The sequence below is a fragment of the Anomaloglossus baeobatrachus genome, chromosome 10 (genome assembly GCF_048569485.1).
Source record: "Anomaloglossus baeobatrachus isolate aAnoBae1 chromosome 10, aAnoBae1.hap1, whole genome shotgun sequence".
Lineage (NCBI taxonomy): Eukaryota > Metazoa > Chordata > Amphibia > Anura > Aromobatidae > Anomaloglossus > Anomaloglossus baeobatrachus.
Window position 1 is genome coordinate 123,977,455 of NC_134362.1, and position 17,367 is coordinate 123,994,821.

The 17,367-nt window shown below is 46.2% G+C and overlaps 1 pseudogene; it reads left to right on the forward strand.

Moving 5' to 3' along the window:
* Window positions 1–16,106: 16,106 nt before the first annotated feature.
* Window positions 16,107–16,313, forward strand: LOC142255545 (U2 spliceosomal RNA; annotated as a pseudogene).
* The last annotated feature ends 1,054 nt before the right edge of the window (window positions 16,314–17,367 follow it).

A 17,367-nucleotide genomic window follows, 5' to 3' on the forward strand; every position in this document is an offset into this window, starting at 1 on the left:
AAATTTCAGTTGAAAGAGGTTGGGGGGAGATGTCAGAGGAAGAAAGAACGGGTAGCACCTCTATGCCACAAACACAGCGTGGACTTGGTCCGCATGGCTGCGCAAGACACATGAGTGCCTTTTTGTTGCACTACCTCCAACATGACAGTCGTATTGTCAAAATTAGAAGTGATGATGACTACTGGATTGCCACACTATTAGATCCCCGGTACAAGTCCAAATTTTGTGACATAATTCCAGCCATAGAAAGGGACGCACGTATGCAGGAGTATCAGCAGAAGCTGTTACTCGATCTTAGCTCGGCTTTTCCACCAAACAACCGTGCAGGTGCAGGGAGGGAATCTCCCAGTTGTAACTTGACAAACATGGGACGGTCTCGTCATCTTCAACAGTCTACCCGTACCAGTAGGACCGTATCTGGTGCCGGTAACAGCAATTTTATGGAATCTTTTCATAATTTTTTTAGACCCTCTTTTGCAAGGCCACCAGAGACAACAAGTCTGACACATACTCAACGGCTGGAGAGGATGATACAGGAGTATCTCCAAATGAACATCGATGCCATGACTGTGCAACTGGAGCCTTGCTCCTTTTGGGCTTCAAACCTAGAAAAATGGCCAGAGCTCTCCAGTTACGCCTTGGAGATTTTGTCGTGTCCAGCTGCCAGCGTTGTCTCTGAACGTGTATTCAGTGCTGCTGGGTGTGTGCTGACAGATAAGCGCACACGTCTGTCCAGTGACAATGTGGACAGACTGACGTTCATCAAAATGAACAAGTCATGGATCCAGAAGGAATTTACTACCCCTGTGTCATCCTGGGGAGAGTAAATGCTTGTTGATTTGGAATGTGCTTGATGCAAATCAAAACATCCTGTTTGCAACTAGGGCCCAAGTGCTGCCACTGATGGGGTGGGTGTCTGTGTGGCCCAATTTTTGGAAAAAAGGGAGACTCCGCTTGGAGTAACCCTTGCTTGCTGTGTTTTTAAAAGAAGCCAAGATGAACAGAGCTGGGATCAGGAAAGACTTTGCTACCTACCCCGGTGTCATCCTGGGGACGGTTAAGAATAGCGTATTTTTGAATGTGCTTGATGCAAATGTAGCTGTGAAGTGTACAACTGGGGCACAACTGCTGCCACTGAAGGGGTGGGTGTGTGTGGGGCCCAATTTTTGGAAAAAAGGGAGACTCCGCTTGGAGTAACCCTTGCTTGTTGTGTTTTTAAAAGAAGCCAAGATGAACAGAGCTGGGATCAGGAAAGACTTTGCTACCTACCCCGGTGTCATCCTGGGGACGGTTAATTATGGCGTATTTTTGAATGTGCTTGATGCAAATCAAAACATCCTGTTTGCAACTAGGGCCCAAGTGCTGCCACTGATGGGGTGGGTGTCTGTGTGGCCCAATTTTTGGAAAAAAGGGAGACTCCGCTTGGAGTAACCCTTGCTTGCTGTGTTTTTAAAAGAAGCCAAGATGAACAGAGCTGGGATCAGGAAAGACTTTGCTACCTACCCCGGTGTCATCCTGGGGACGGTTAAGAATAGCGTATTTTTGAATGTGCTTGATGCAAATGTAGCTGTGAAGTGTACAACTGGGGCACAACTGCTGCCACTGAAGGGGTGGGTGTGTGTGGGGCCCAATTTTTGGAAAAAAGGGAGACTCCGCTTGGAGTAACCCTTGCTTGCTGTGTTTTAAAAGAAGCCAAGATGAACAGAGCTGGGATCAGGAAAGACTTTGCTACCTACCCCGGTGTCATCCTGGGGACGGTTAATTATGGCGTATTTTTGAATGTGCTTGATGCAAATCAAAACATCCTGTTTGCAACTAGGGCCCAAGTGCTGCCACTGATGGGGTGGGTGTCTGTGTGGCCCAATTTTTGGAAAAAAGGGAGACTCCGCTTGGAGTAACCCTTGCTTGGTTTGTTTTTAAAAGAAGCCAAGATGAACAGAGCTGGGATCAGGAAAGACTTTGCTACCTACCCCGGTGTCATCCTGGGGACGGTTAATTATGGCGTATTTTTGAATGTGCTTGATGCAAATCAAAACATCCTGTTTGCAACTAGGGCCCAAGTGCTGCCACTGATGGGGTGGGTGTCTGTGTGGCCCAATTTTTGGAAAAAAGGGAGACTCCGCTTGGAGTAACCCTTGCTTGCTGTGTTTTTAAAAGAAGCCAAGATGAACAAGTCATGGGTCAGCAAAGACTTTATCTACCTACCCCGGTGTCATCCTGGGGACGGATAAGAATGGCGTATTTTTGAATGTGCTTGATGCAAATCAAAACATCCTGTTTGCAACTAGGGCCCAAGTGCTGCCACTGATAGGGTGGGTGTCTGTGTGGCCCAATTTTTGGAAAAAAGGGAGACTCCGCTTGGAGTAACCCTTGCTTGCTGTGTTTTTAAAAGAAGCCAAGATGAACAGAGCTGGGATCAGGAAAGACTTTGCTACCTACCCCGGTGTCATCCTGGGGACGGTTAATTATGGCGTATTTTTGAATGTGCTTGATGCAAATCAAAACATCCTGTTTGCAACTAGGGCCCAAGTGCTGCCACTGATGGGGTGGGTGTCTGTGTGGCCCAATTTTTGGAAAAAAGGGAGACTCCGCTTGGAGTAACCCTTGCTTGCTGTGTTTTTAAAAGAAGCCAAGATGAACAGAGCTGGGATCAGGAAAGACTTTGCTACCTACCCCGGTGTCATCCTGGGGACGGTTAATTATGGCGTATTTTTGAATGTGCTTGATGCAAATCAAAACATCCTGTTTGCAACTAGGGCCCAAGTGCTGCCACTGATGGGGTGGGTGTCTGTGTGGCCCAATTTTTGGAAAAAAGGGAGACTCCGCTTGGAGTAACCCTTGCTTGCTGTGTTTTTAAAAGAAGCCAAGATGAACAAGTCATGGGTCATCAAAGACTTTATCTACCTACCCCGGTGTCATCCTGGGGACGGATAAGAATGGCGTATTTTTGAATGTGCTTGATGCAAATCAAAACATCCTGTTTGCAACTAGGGCCCAAGTCCTGCCACTGATGGGGTGGGTGTCTGTGTGGCCCAATTTTTGGAAAAAAGGGAGACTCCGCTTGGAGTAACCCTTGCTTGCTGTGTTTTTAAAAGAAGCCAAGATGAACAGAGCTGGGATCAGGAAAGACTTTGCTACCTACCCCGGTGTCATCCTGGGGACGGTTAATTATGGCGTATTTTTGAATTTGCTTGATGCAAATCAAAACATCCTGTTTGCAACTAGGGCCCAAGTGCTGCCACTGATGGGGTGGGTGTCTGTGTGGCCCAATTTTTGGAGAAAAGGGAGACTCCGCTTGGAGTAACCCTTGCTTGCTGTGTTTTTAAAAGAAGCCAAGATGAACAGAGCTGGGATCAGGAAAGACTTTGCTACCTACCCCGGTGTCATCCTGGGGACGGTTAAGAATAGCGTATTTTTGAATGTGCTTGATGCAAATGTAGCTGTGAAGTGTACAACTGGGGCACAACTGCTGCCACTGAAGGGGTGGGTGTGTGTGGGGCCCAATTTTTGGAAAAAAGGGAGACTCCGCTTGGAGTCACCTTGCGGTGTTTTACATGATTTTAGAATGGCGTGCCATGCCTATATCTGTGTGTCCTCCTCTTTTTCCTTGTCCAGCTGTTTTGTTTTCGCATGAGTATATGTCCTTGTCACTTTCCCATGTGTTTGTGTTGTGTTGTGAGTTGTTTGTCACCTTTTGGACACCTTTGAGGGTGTTTTCTAGGTGTTTTACTGTGTTTGTGATTGCCTGCCATTGTTTCCTATTGGCTCGAGTTCGGTTCGTCGAACGTTCGACGAGCCGAACTCGAACGGGAGCTCCGTTCGGCGAACCGACCTCGAGCCGAACCGGGACCGGTTCGCTCATCTCTACTCCTGGACATAGCATTCGAATTACCAGGTCCCTGAAGGCTGAAATGCGTAGTGGCCGGAAATCATGAACAATTACAATGGGCGTATGTGCTGTAGATCCTGCGTCAGTTGTAGCTTGGAACTTTGTCTTTTCACGGATTTGCCCGTCTCTCATGGTGTTGGGCTATTTTCGGATCAAAATGGTGTGTCCCTCCTTGGCCCGTATCATGGGTTATTTCAGGGGCAAATTTAACTCTCTTAGCACTTTTCTCCTTAATTGTGGCCGTTGAATTGTGGGGTCAAGGTCTATCCAACCAGCATATTTGTTGTTTTTCAGACAATTTAGGGCTCGTGCATAGTAATAATAACACAGGTTTCCAAGGGTAAAAATTTTTGAAAGATGTGATTTTTTTCATACTTTCGATCATTGGACTCAGTAAAAATATTGAAAAAATATCATCACGTACAGTTTTTTCACAAACACTGATTCTATAGGTGTTAGGGCCAGGTGGACGGGCAGACCCAGGAGGTGGATCCACTGGGCCGAACACCTTAATGAAGGCAAGGGGTCCGGTAGCCGGAGCACTACGGGTAGCAGGACAGTCCGTGCAAAAGAGTGGAATGGAGAAGTCCCTGGGACCACGGAGTCACTGATGGTAGTCCGGGTAACGGAGCTCAGGTTCGGAGGCCGAGATGTCAGGCAGAGTCCGGAACCGATGGAGCGAGAGGACGGGTCACCACAGGGATCAGAGATGGTACGGACTGACGGGATGGCAGATAGTCAGCGTTCGGGGTTCGGGAATCGGCAGGACCGGATGGCGAGGCAGGAGCGGCTCTAGAAGAGAGATAGGTAAGTATATCACAGAGACACAAGGAGACCTGACTCCTAGCTTAGGAAACACGAAGAACAGGCCCCGCCCACTTGGACATTAAACCCCTTTATACCCTGTACCTGTGTGTTCAATTTCCTGTCAGTGGACGCTGGCCCTTTAAGAGAGGGTCAATGACCGCGCGCGCGCCCTAATGCGCATGCGCGAGGCCCGGGTGCCAGAAGCCAGGGCAGGGAGCGGTGTATAGGAAGCAGGGGAGCCGGCCTGGAGCAGGGCTGCCGACGGGCGCCGGGAGCGGGGACCGGGCCGCCTGGGGACCGCAGGTGGTGGAGGCTGGAGACCGTGGAGCGGGGGATGTCTGCCAGAGGAGCCGGGGAGCGAAGCAGGGAAGCCGGGGAGCGTGGCAGGTGAGCCGGGGGGCAGAGCAGGGGACCCGGAGAGCGTGACAATAGGTTTCCAAAAGGTTAGAATTCTGAAAAGATTCCCTCCATACTTTTCTGAAGATGGTGCTCTAGTGTATTCAAGCGATGTTCCTGTGCTGATGGAAAATGTAACATTAAGTACAATGTGAGCGAGTGGAGACACGTCATTGTTTCATCCAAAAAGTCTGAAAGCTGTGCTACTGCTCAATGGCAGTAAGTATTCTTCAGTGTGTGTAGGGCATGTGTCGCGGGCAGAGGGGCCACGCACGCTACGCTCGGGTTCGGGGACTTCTGCTGCTGCTGCTGCTCGGTGGCTCGAGCGGAGGGCCAGATCCGGGGACTCGAGCAGCGCTCCTCGCCCACGAGTGAAAAGGGGGTGGTTTGTTTGGGGAGATAGTTAGTGACGTCACATACAGGTCGTGGTGATAATGGGCACCACCACTGCTGGTGACGGGGATCCCGGGAGCGATGGCAGGGAGCAGCTAGGATGTTGGTTCCCCCTCTGTGGGTAGGGGTTGGTGATCCCGGGGCCCGGTGGCGGTACGGGGAGGCTGGATGGCTGGGGTGTACGTACCGAGGGAGCCCGTTTGCCCGCAGGCGCTGGCCCTTGGATCTCTAGCCTATGGCGGTGGCTTTTTATCCTCACGGTGTGGACGGTTGCCTTCTGTCGGGTCTTGGGTGTTAGGGAACCCCTGGGATTCCGGTCACTCTCGGATTTGACCATTGTCGGCGGCTCCTAGCCTGGTCAGGGTCCAATGGCCCTGCCTTTGTGCTTGGTACAGATCCGCTCACCGGTTCAGTTCCCCTCGGGTCACCGCCCGTCCCCGGTCCTACGGTTCAGCTGACTTGTACCACCTCCTGCAGACGGCCACCATCGTCTGCCGACCTTGCTGACAGTGCCTGGGCTCCTACCCAGACACTAACAGTTTCTGTCCTCTCACTTTCCACTACAAAACTAAACTAACTGCTTTTTCCCGCCTCCAGGCCTGTGAACTCCTCGGTGGGTGGGGCCAACCGCCTGGCTCCGCCCCACCTGGTGTGGACATCAGACCCTGGAGGAGGCAACAAGGATTTTGTGTGACTGATGTAGACTATCCAGGGGAGGGGGTGTGTGTGATTTTGTGTTTGTGACTACCTGGCTAGTCCAGGGCGTCACACATGCTATGCACTTGGAAGAAAGCTGTGAGAATTTAGACTTTATTCTCAAGAAACTTAACTACAAGGAGCATGGATGGTCAATATGTGGTGGTCTAAAAATGTTCTCATTGCTTCTTGGGCAGCAAGGAGGATATATTAAATACCCATGCTGTTCTGCCTCATGGCAGCCTGCTAATAGTCATTCATTGAAATTTCTGTTACAACCCCTAGAGGTCATTGTTATTCTTTTGAATTGCTGAGTTTCCCTTTAAGCTAAATGTATTCTGGGTAAGGAATGCCTCCCTGAGCTGAGAAGAAGCCTGCAGCCATTTTCTCTTTGGATTTGTCAGGAAAGGACATGCCGACTTACCTCTCTGTACATTCACCCCTGCCTAGTGTAATCCGGTGAGCAAAGCAAATTACATGTGTTAGTGATAGAATTCTAGATGGAAGAGTGTAGTAAATGCATTGTACATTGTACTTCTACACCTTTAGTGTCATCCCTGTCTTGTTTGTCTAGATAAGATTTCTATGTATTGCAGATGCAGTGACCTTTCACCTACATTCTCGTAAGAACTGCATCTCATGTACTGTTATGCTATGTTAACTCTGTATTAACACTGTACTGACTGTAATCATTTTCTTGTTATAGTTTTTACCCGTATAAAACAGTATCTTGGATATACCGTATTCTGTCTTCAACTGCATCTTGGATATTCCTATATTCACTGTATATTCCATGTATACTGCAATCAAGTTCACGTTACCAGCTAATAAATCAAGGCTATTGAACTCCACAGTCTGTTTATTTGAAATGTGAACTAGGGTTTAGCTGTATGCTAGAGATTCACAGCATTACGTAAAAGAAGGCAGAACACATGCTTTTTGTGTGAATTGGAAAGCCAGGTTAGGACTCTTCACTGGAGCAAAAAAAATTGGCCAACAAGAACATCTTTGTAACCGGGACTCAAGAACATTGTTGCATAAAGCTTAGTTGATCCCACCTAAAGTTCTCTTGCCACCACTCCACTGTAAGCTTGGACTGATGAAGCTGTTTGTGAAAGCGCTACTGAAAGAAGGAGAGATGTTTAAGTACCTGTGTACCAAGTTTCAGGGACTGTCAGAATCAAGTCTGAAGGAAGGTGTGATGCCCTGGCAAAACCAGGAAGTTACAGATAGGCCCCCGCACAACACCTTTCCTCACTTAGGAAACACACAGCCGACCTGAAACCCTAGTCACCTAGGACCCTGAAGCCAGGACCGAAACCAGCGGCCTAGCTAATTAAATGATTGAGGGCAGGATTATAGGTCCTATCCCACCTAAAGTCCCTCAAAGAAGACAACAGCCCACTGATAGGGATAAGGCCACCGCCAGGGCCCTTAGATCCCACGGGCCAGCGCCTGCGGGCACGGCTCCTTAGGCCATATCCAGCCGGGAGCGGACTCCTGAGTTCCAGACCAGGCAGTCCACCATACACAAAAACAAGTGCAGAGTAAAGGACAGCGACCACCAGCCTGGGTGGGGGACCTGAATGCAACCGGCCGGGGCGGCAGGCCACCAGCACCTTTGGTTTACCGAAAGACTCGTGTGATTCATTTACTGTGAGTAACCAAACATCCCCCTGCTTGCTCAGGCGCGCCGGCCCTTGCCATCACCATACCCTGCACAAAGACACTGGGCCCCGGGGCAATCATCCCTACACACGGAGGGGTTAACATCCAGCTGCCACTACATCTCTCCCGGGTATCCCATAACGGCAGCGGTGGTGTCCCACCTCACCACACACCGTTGGTGGCGTCACAAACTTAATACGGCCTAGCCCATACATCTACATTCCTCCTTTTATTCGACATGTCCGCGAGACCCCCGGGTCGAGCCACTCTCTTAGAAGGTCTGGATCCGACCAACGGCGGCTGCTGGCACAGGGGCAGCACAAAAGCATTTTTGTGGGTTCGGATATTCAGAAACCCATGAATGAAGGATGACGTGTTTTAAACAATAATGAAAACTGTTGAAAAAAGGGCTTGGGACTCTTTGAAAGAAGCAATAAATACGTTTCTAGGTAACAACAAAGAATCAAAATTTAAGTCCATCGTGGAGAACATGCTGAAACGTTTCAAAGCCTTGGGTTGTCTAATGAATTTGAAGTTACATTTTTTACATTCCTATTTGGACTACTTGTCTGAAAACCTTGGTGCTGGTGGGAAGAACAAGAAGGTTTTCATCGGAATATCAAGGAGATGGAACGACGATACCAAAGTAAATGAAACGTGAACATGATTGCCGGATGCTTCACAGAGAAGATCCACAGGCCTTCTATGAGAGAAAAGGGGGATCTAGAGAAAAGGAAAAAGTGCAAGAATAAATTTCTAATAAAGTTGCAGAATGACTGTACAATAAATAAATGTATTTTATATATAAAATTGTGAATATTTTTGGTTACAATAAGTATTTTTCTTGTTCATGTCACTTGTATGTAACTTCACACATGGATTGTACAAAATCAATATTTGATGGTTAAAAAAAAATATTTTTTTTTTTTTTTTTAAATCAGGACATTAGAAAACATAATAATCAGTCACTGGATTTGAAGTTTCATAAACCAAAATTTTACATAGCTGTGTATTTTGTCGGGCACCCACCGACAATAGAATAGCGCCAGATTTAGGAAGCTGGCTGAGGTCTGCAAAGTCTGTAGCCAGGTGACAAAATTGTCCAACCTGGGTTTCTTCCTTAAGTAGTCTCTGGTATGATGATATGGTATAATCCTGGCAGCCGGAGTCGAAGTCCCTAGATTGCGGTTATGATCTCCAATCGGAATTGGAGCCCCTAGATTGAAGCCATGTAGCCAAGTGATCCTCTAGTTGAAGCCAAAGTCCCTAGACCGAGTCCACAAGGCATCCTGGTTCTGATCCCCTAGCCAGCTCCTAAGAGCTTAGACTAGATCATGCAACATCCATCAACAACCTGGTGACTCCAAGAAGTCCCCTTTTATAGCCATAACCTTCCCTTAGGATATACTGTGCCCTTATCAGATTGGTTGTACAAGGTTGCTTCTCTTATTGGATGAATTTCAAGCTGCATGGATAATGTTCATTTAAATGATGTGGATAGAAAGACTGAAGATATCTACATGTAGTCTGAAATCCATCATGAATCAATACTATTTTACACAGTCATAAGCAGCCCATGGGCATTCACCTGCATTCAAACCAATAACAGCTCATAGACCAGACAATCCATCTACCACTGGACCAAAGACAGGAAGTTAAATCCACTGCCTGCGGTAACCAACTTAATCCTATAGGCTACTCACACAACAAACCCAACAGAAAGGAAAAAAACATGGCTTCGATTATCCATCCAATGAAAACGCATAACCATTGTGAGCCATTGGACAATGCAATTGGACACTTGGTGACATGGTGCACGGCCCAATGAATCAAGTCTTTACTTCATATTCACGATTTAAGCCCTTGGGTTCTAATGTGCCCAGAGTACATATCCAGAAAGATTCTCTTTCTTTGAGCTAAACACAAGTCAACAATACATTGTAAGCAGATTCTATTACCAGTCCCACACCATTTTGTGACGCATAATCACACAGTGATCCAATTAAGATTCCAAGTCATCGAACATGTCCAAGCCATACGCAGAGGAGGCAATAGAATTAGGAAGCTCAAAGAAAGGGAATCTTTCTGGATATATACTCTGGGCACATTGGAACCCAAAGGCTTAAACCATGAATATGAAGTACAGACTTGATTCATTGGGCCATGCATGGACATAATGGACATAATTCTAATAGGCAGGACAGGTAATAAGGAGCACAAGTTATATGCTAAAATGTGTTGTGTGACAAGACAGACACAGGAAAGGACATGATAACAGGTGTAGGGACCAACAAGGTGAGACAAGGGGTATCAGGATAGGGTCAAGTAGGTATGAATGTAGTAATGGGGCAGGCATAGAGAATTGTATGTGAATGTGAATTACAATAAATCACTAAGGAAAGGAATATGTGAGTGTGTGCCTAATGTAAACTAATATTGTACTGGCAAAATTATAGATGGAAAGGGAGAAGGGGAGGGGGGAGAGAGGAGGCTGTAATTGACTACAAGGGTATGAGTTATGAGTGATCATAGGGATAGTGTTACATAAGTGGAAATACCTATGGAGGACCGGATGTGTAAGCGCATACCTTATACAAACCTATAGAGTGCTGATGGGTGAGAGTGTGATGTTAGATATAAGACATCCTATAGTGAATAGTGAGCCGTAATCAAGTGCAACAGGGATATTTCACGTGACTATGGGAACCTGGAAGGTAAAGAAAGGGGAGAAAAAACTGTTAGACAAGGTAATCAGACATAATGTAACCAGTTGATCAGACATGATCACCTGGTTTGAGACCCCCTGCCTTACACTATATAGATATCATGTTCATTCCCCATCTATCTTGCTCAGGAGAGCATCTCCCTCCCCCGGCACCAAGAGCAGCTCATACTGAATTGTTACATTGACTAGTAACACTGCACACAGAAATGCACCTTAATATTCCACTGTTAACCCTTTCCTCCCAGCAGTAACACACAACTCCTCACCTTGATATCATGGTGATTTATGGTCAGAATGACTTCAATGCGATCAGTGATTTCTATTCTAGCTCTGCTCACATAGATTTTATATCCACACTCAACTATAGGCCGTTCTTCATATTTTGGGGGCTTTTAGTCAGATATACTAGTTTGTGCCTGTATAGTATTGGTGTAGATGGGAGTGTAGGGCATGGGTTACATGGCACTGTGGTGGAATACTGATGGGAGGTATTGGTGCTGTGTTTGATGCTTCTACTGGGTATTTTCCTACAAATACTGGAACAGCTCACTGCTTAGAATGATCCTTCCCAGCTCTATAATATATTATATATACCCCACAATGCAGGCTCACACACACATTTGTCTCAAGTGTGTTGTAGGGACACAGATACAGTCTTGGTCATGTGACTAAAGGCTACTTTACACACTGCGATATCGGTCCCGATATCGCTAGTGTGGGTACCCGCCCCCATCTGTTGCGCGACACGGGCAAATCGCTGCCCATGCCGCACAACACCGACCAGACCCGTCACACATACTTACCTGCCCGGCGACGTCGCTGTGTCCGGCGAACCGCCTCCTTTCTAAGGGGGCGGTTCGTGCGGCGTCACAGCAACGTCACTGAGCGACCGCCCAATAGCAGTGGAGGGGCGGAGATGAGTGGCCGGAACATCCCGCCCACCTCCTTCCTTCCTCATAGCGGCTTTGGGGCAGGTAAGGAGAGGTTCCTCGTTTCTGCGGTGTCACACGGAGCAATGTGTGCTGCCGCAGGAGCGACGAACTACATCGTTACTGCTGCAGTAACGATAATCGAGAATGGAGACCCATGTCACCGATGAGCGATTTTGCACGTTTTTGCAACGATGCAAAATCGCTCATCGGTGTCACACGCAGCAACATCGCTAATGCGGCCGGATGTGCGTCACAAATTCCGTGACCCCAACGACTCCGCATTAGCGATGTCGCAGCGTGTAAAGCCCCCTTTAGTGGGAGTGGTGTACAGGGTCTTAGCAGTAAAGAGTATTCCATATTTCTGCCAGATACCCACAGAGATATTGAAATCTGAAAAAAGAGACTTCTGCTCATTGAAGGTAAGAACTGCTCACATAGCGTTCAACTCCACAGCAAACGAGTGCTCTAGCACTGGCATCTCAGCAGGGATATTCCCCTACTACACATGTGTGTCTGGGTCGCTGTGACAGTTTACAGGACATAACTCAGGGCACCTAGACAGAAGGCAGAGGGACTACTTTCTATTTCTGGTGTAGAGCTTAGTACAATATATATATATATACTATTACATGTGACACATGTACCTTGTATTACCATTATTCGCTGTATATGAACCCCTTTTCTCCGGGCATTATTTGTCTATAGCATTTTTCACGAACCTGAGGCAACTGAGAACCCTTCAGTGAAGGAATTCCACTAACCCTCACAATACCAACCAGGGGCCTCCCTGCAGTAACTCAGGTAGTTGTACCCATTCTCTTTCCGCATTCTATGTGTTCTTCTTCTTTCTTCTTTTTTTTCTTTTTTCTTCTTTTTATTTCTATCATGTAGTTCAGGGGTTTATGGATATATGTCCTGCATCTCATATTTCCTTTAGTGGTGCTTCTTACCCATTCTCATATCATTTACCCTAGTATTTCATGATCCTGAGGCGACTGAGAACCCTTTAATAAAGGAATCCTTTTTCACTTGAATTGTCAAGTGATACTTACCAGTGACTATCACGTAATGTTACAGGTAGTTGCATTTTCTTCCTCTTCTTTCTCTCCTTTCTTCTTTGTCACACGGTCCATTGTGTTATAGCCCACGTGTCATGATAACACTTGTACCATCTTTTCATTTAGATTCCACCTACAATTATTTACCGATTCCAGTTCTGAAATAGGCTTTCATCATCTACTCACTAGAATTCTCAAGTGCATAAGGTACTGAGACATATACATGTTCACACCATTATAAAGAACAAAGTATAAACATTGAGGTTTTTCTCACACCCATGTTCCTGTGTTCTTTGATATGATATGTGTTCATTTCCTTCACTATATAGGATTGCAAGTTTTCCATTTGTACCTTAATGGCAATGACGCTATACAATTGAACACATATCATCCTGTTATCCATATAGGTGTGTATTTACCTGCTTGACTATTTTTGGTTGTTTGATCCAGAATGTTTCTCCAGATAGGTCATGTGGAAATTTTCTTTCCTCAGTACAAATGTTTTCACTATGGCTTTGGAAAAATTTTTTGTATGTGCATCATGGTCATTTGACCCATTGTACTCTCAAGTAGCAATATATTGTACTGTTATGTTGTACTATGTACTAATTACGTGTTTATATGGTTTTGTAACCCTTTATGATCTTAGATAACTTTATCCTTGATAAAGACCTAAAAACAAGGTCGAAACGTTGGATGAATTATCCTTTTGCACAAATAAAGAATTTTCAGCATTCCAAGAGTTCTTTTCTTACGTTATTGATCACTATAGTGTGCCAGAGCTATTTCTATTGAATTGACTCTTATTTTTTCTGAGCACCTGCTATATACACAGTGAGCCAGACATATTCAAGTTTCATTCAGAAGGCAGAGGGAAGCCTTAGCAGCTGAGCCTATATCTTGGCTTGTGAGCATTAGAACAGGCCGGCGATTACAGGGTAACATGAAAAATGTCCAGCTTGCATTATGACTAGAACATGACAATATCCTTTTAAGTACTAACCTATGATGCGTTCCTAAGCAGTTGATGTTATATGTTCTACATTTCATTTTCTGCATACTTTACAAGTAGTAGAATTTGCTTTGATATAGGCAACTGGATTTTCACAATGAAAAGGCAAAGGATAACGCCCGAAAAAGACGCCATACATTATGTCAGTGCCATCACTGACAAACCTGGATTGACCATGAAATACATCAATCCCCTTAAAGGTGAGTTAAAACAAGTTTTAACTAAATTGCCTTAATATTGTCATGCATTAGAATGACTGTCTTAGGTAATGATAAATATTTTCTACAGGAAGAGGAGTGTTTGCTGAAACTGAAATCGAAAAAGGGAGTTTTGTTGCAGAATATCGAGGCGAGCTCACGTATGCACTTACGATGGTAGACAACTACTCGAGATTTATGGTTGTGGTACAAGTCAAAGATCTAATGGCCCATACTGCAGCGAAGGTCTTCCAAGCACACTTATGCAGACCTCATGGCTACTCAGAGAGAGTCCTCACAGATCAAGGCACTGCCTTTGAAGCGGAAATCTTCAAGGACTTCTGCAGCTTTTACCGATGCAGGAAGATGCGCACTACACCCTACCATGCTCAAACCAATGGTTATCAACCTGCTCAGGACTTTACCCCATATTCCAGATGTGGCCTTACAAGTGATTTATAGAGGGTTAACAATACGTTGGGATCACCGGATCTAATCTCCCTTTTTATACACCCTAAAATCTTGTTTGCTTTAGAATAAACAATAACATCATAAAGGTATAGCAGTACCGTTTCAAAGTTTCGGTGTCCCAAGCAGCATTCCATCAGCCTCTGGAAGGTTCCTGGCAAATTGCACAGCTCGAAGGGCATGCTTTTGAACTCGCAGAGACCCATCGGGGTGGCAAAGGCGGTCTTCTCCCGGTCTGCCTCAGCAACGGACACTTGCCAATAGCGACTAGTGAGATCAAGGGTAGAAAAATAATTTGCAGTTCTCAATGCAGCTAGCTATTCCTCAATACAGGGGAGTGGTGCTGTCCTTCTTCTTTAACAGGACCAACGGAGCTGCCCAGAGGCTACAACTGTCACGGATAACCCCAGCCTCCTTCATGTTGCTCAACATGTCCTTGGTACACTGGTAATGTGCAGGTAGTTTTGGCTTATATCTCTCTTTGATGGGTGGGTGTGCACTTGTGGGGATGTAGTGTTTGACCCCTTTTATTCTTCAAAAGTCTAGCGGATGTTTGCTGAAGACTTGCTCATATTCTTGCACTAGCCTGTAGACCCCCTTCTTGTGATGTGAAGGTGTGGAGTCAGTGCCTACGTGTAATTCCTTACACCACTCCTCTGGCTGACTTGGTGAGCTGTCACTGAATGGGTGGGCTGAAGCAATGGTGGATGCTGCTGTTTGGATAGCATGTGTATCTACTGAGAACAGCTTATCAATGGTGGCAAATCGGAGCAGCTTAATCTCTTGCTCTCCGCAGTTCAACACTCTCATGGGCACTCTTCCCTTCCATATTAATGAATAAAACTATGATGTAAATAGCATATAGATACCCCACAAATGCAGATAAAAGTAGGTTATGGGAAAAGGGGGAAGAGAGAAACAGGAAAATAGTGGAATAAAGTATACCTTCCAGGTGGGAGAGGAAATGGCAGCACAGCCAGTGGAGGTGAAGCAAGGGGAGCCTGCAACTAAAGAGTTGAGAGCGTTATCACATGGTGACTGAGCCTGATTGTAACGGGAGCATAGAGGTGCCGATCCTGTCTTACCTGCGTTGGTGTAGAAGTGGGTGTCCTGTGGTGGAGTCAGCTGTGTGCAGTGGTGGCCGTGGGTTCTTTTATGTGCGACCGTAGTAATAGCTGCGCCCACTTCCTGTATGGGAGTGGAATGCAGTGAGGCTAATGGAACGCACGCCTGCGCATTTGTGTTTAACGTCGCGCATGTGCAGAACGGAGAAAAGGCTGCGCTCACTTCCTAATGAAAGGGAGTGAGACGCAGCTGGGAAGGGAAGGGAAAAGATTAGGGTTTGGGGATGATGAAAGGGCTTTCTACGGGCAAGGATGGCAAAGGGTGGCAGTGACGGAAAGTCAGGCAGCCTGTCCTGTCCTGTCCTGTCCGTCCGTCTTTTTGTATCATGAATTGGAAAGACTGCAAGGGGGAGGGGAGGTGCTTGGAGGAGGAGGAGTTATTCAGATTAATTGCAGTGGGCGGCGGCTGCAAAAAGCATCATTCTTCTTGTTTTTGCTCTGCAAAACAGCCTTTTCAAGGGTTGGCTTGGGTGACAAAATGTCTTCTGTAGGCGTGGGTTTGTCTCCCTCTCCCTAAGATGTGTCCGGTATAGGCCAGGGTGCCACTCAAGGCCGTAACCAATTCGGGTTATAGCTTCTCGGCCTTTTGGCTAAGATCAAGTGTAGTTTCGGAGGACGCTACCTTGGTCGGTACTGGAAGGTGCCTGGGATTGCACGTCTGCCGGCCTTGAGGAAGTGTGTGCGCCTTCTGGTGACACATAGCCCTCTTGTGCCTGGACGGTTCCCAGGCAACGGGAGGCGATCACCTTTGTTATTTTGAAGTCCTACTGTTAAACAGAAAAAAAAAAAAATTAAATCTGTTCTTATCAGTTTAATATCTGATACGTCCCCTCTCTGGGGACCATATATTAAATGGATTTTTAGAACAAGGAGATGGAAAAAATCTTGCTCTGTCCACTCCACGCATTGACCTGGTATTGCAGTACCTCCAGGACCGGTGCACCCCTTCTTAACCCAGTTTCCAAAAGCAGAACTCAATTCACCTGATTCAAATGAGCCCCATTAGTGAATTGAAAGAAAGCAAAAACTTTATATGCACCTCAATTTGGCCAATTCACTTTTCACACTTTCACCCTTTTTTTTATCTTTCACACCTTTTACTTGCTTTATTGATGCAAAAGCTGTGCCAAATAGCAAACTCATCTCCACTCAACTTGACCAACTCTGCTATGTCCCGTGCAGTATCTTATTCTCAGTCTTATCTAGATCATTTGCAATTGAATAGAATAGATCCCTTTTGGACACATTGGATTCAGCTGCTGCAGTGACTGCAGGTGTTAGAAGATGCAGACTTGGCATCAGGTGCTGTCTATCAGATTCCACTCCAATTAAAGCTTCCATTGTTTTTCGGTGTTTTCTTTGAGCAATAATGATGTCTTTAGTGATCTGTTGGCTCCCTCTCCTGGAGGAAGAGTTTGCTTGCTCTTGGACTTTCAAAAAGAGAGGTCATGATAGACATTTAGCTTCTGAGCCCAATTGGGGACAGTCATGGGTGATGAATGTTTTGCAACCTGCTGCGAAGCCTGATACCGCAATATAAGGAACGTCAAATACTAAGAATGGGCGGCCTATGAAAGAATTAGTACTTTCATTAAGCATACTTAAACGGCTAATTGGGAATAGACAAACTGTAAAAAGCCCTCTGAGAAAGCCCCTCTCTAACCTTTGTTAGTAAGCTTTTCTGTAGTCTGCCTGTTGATGTATTTTCCGTTTGAACAGTGCACAACATGAAGTGACGGAACACTGGCTTGTCACAATGTCCCCCGCTGACATCACGATAGCGCTGCTGCCTAGAAAGCCAGCTGCGCAGCAGAAGTTGCTCTTTGGGTGGGATGGTGGGCTAATGTATCTATTCCTGCTTGGTGTGAGTTTGACATGATCTAGAGCAACGAGTTCCAGCGGCTAGCGGTTGATTATTGGCTGTAATGGGGCTTTCTGGCTGGTGCCAGCCTTTCTTCTTAGCACACAGGAACCACAATCCCTACACCATGCTTCGATGGAT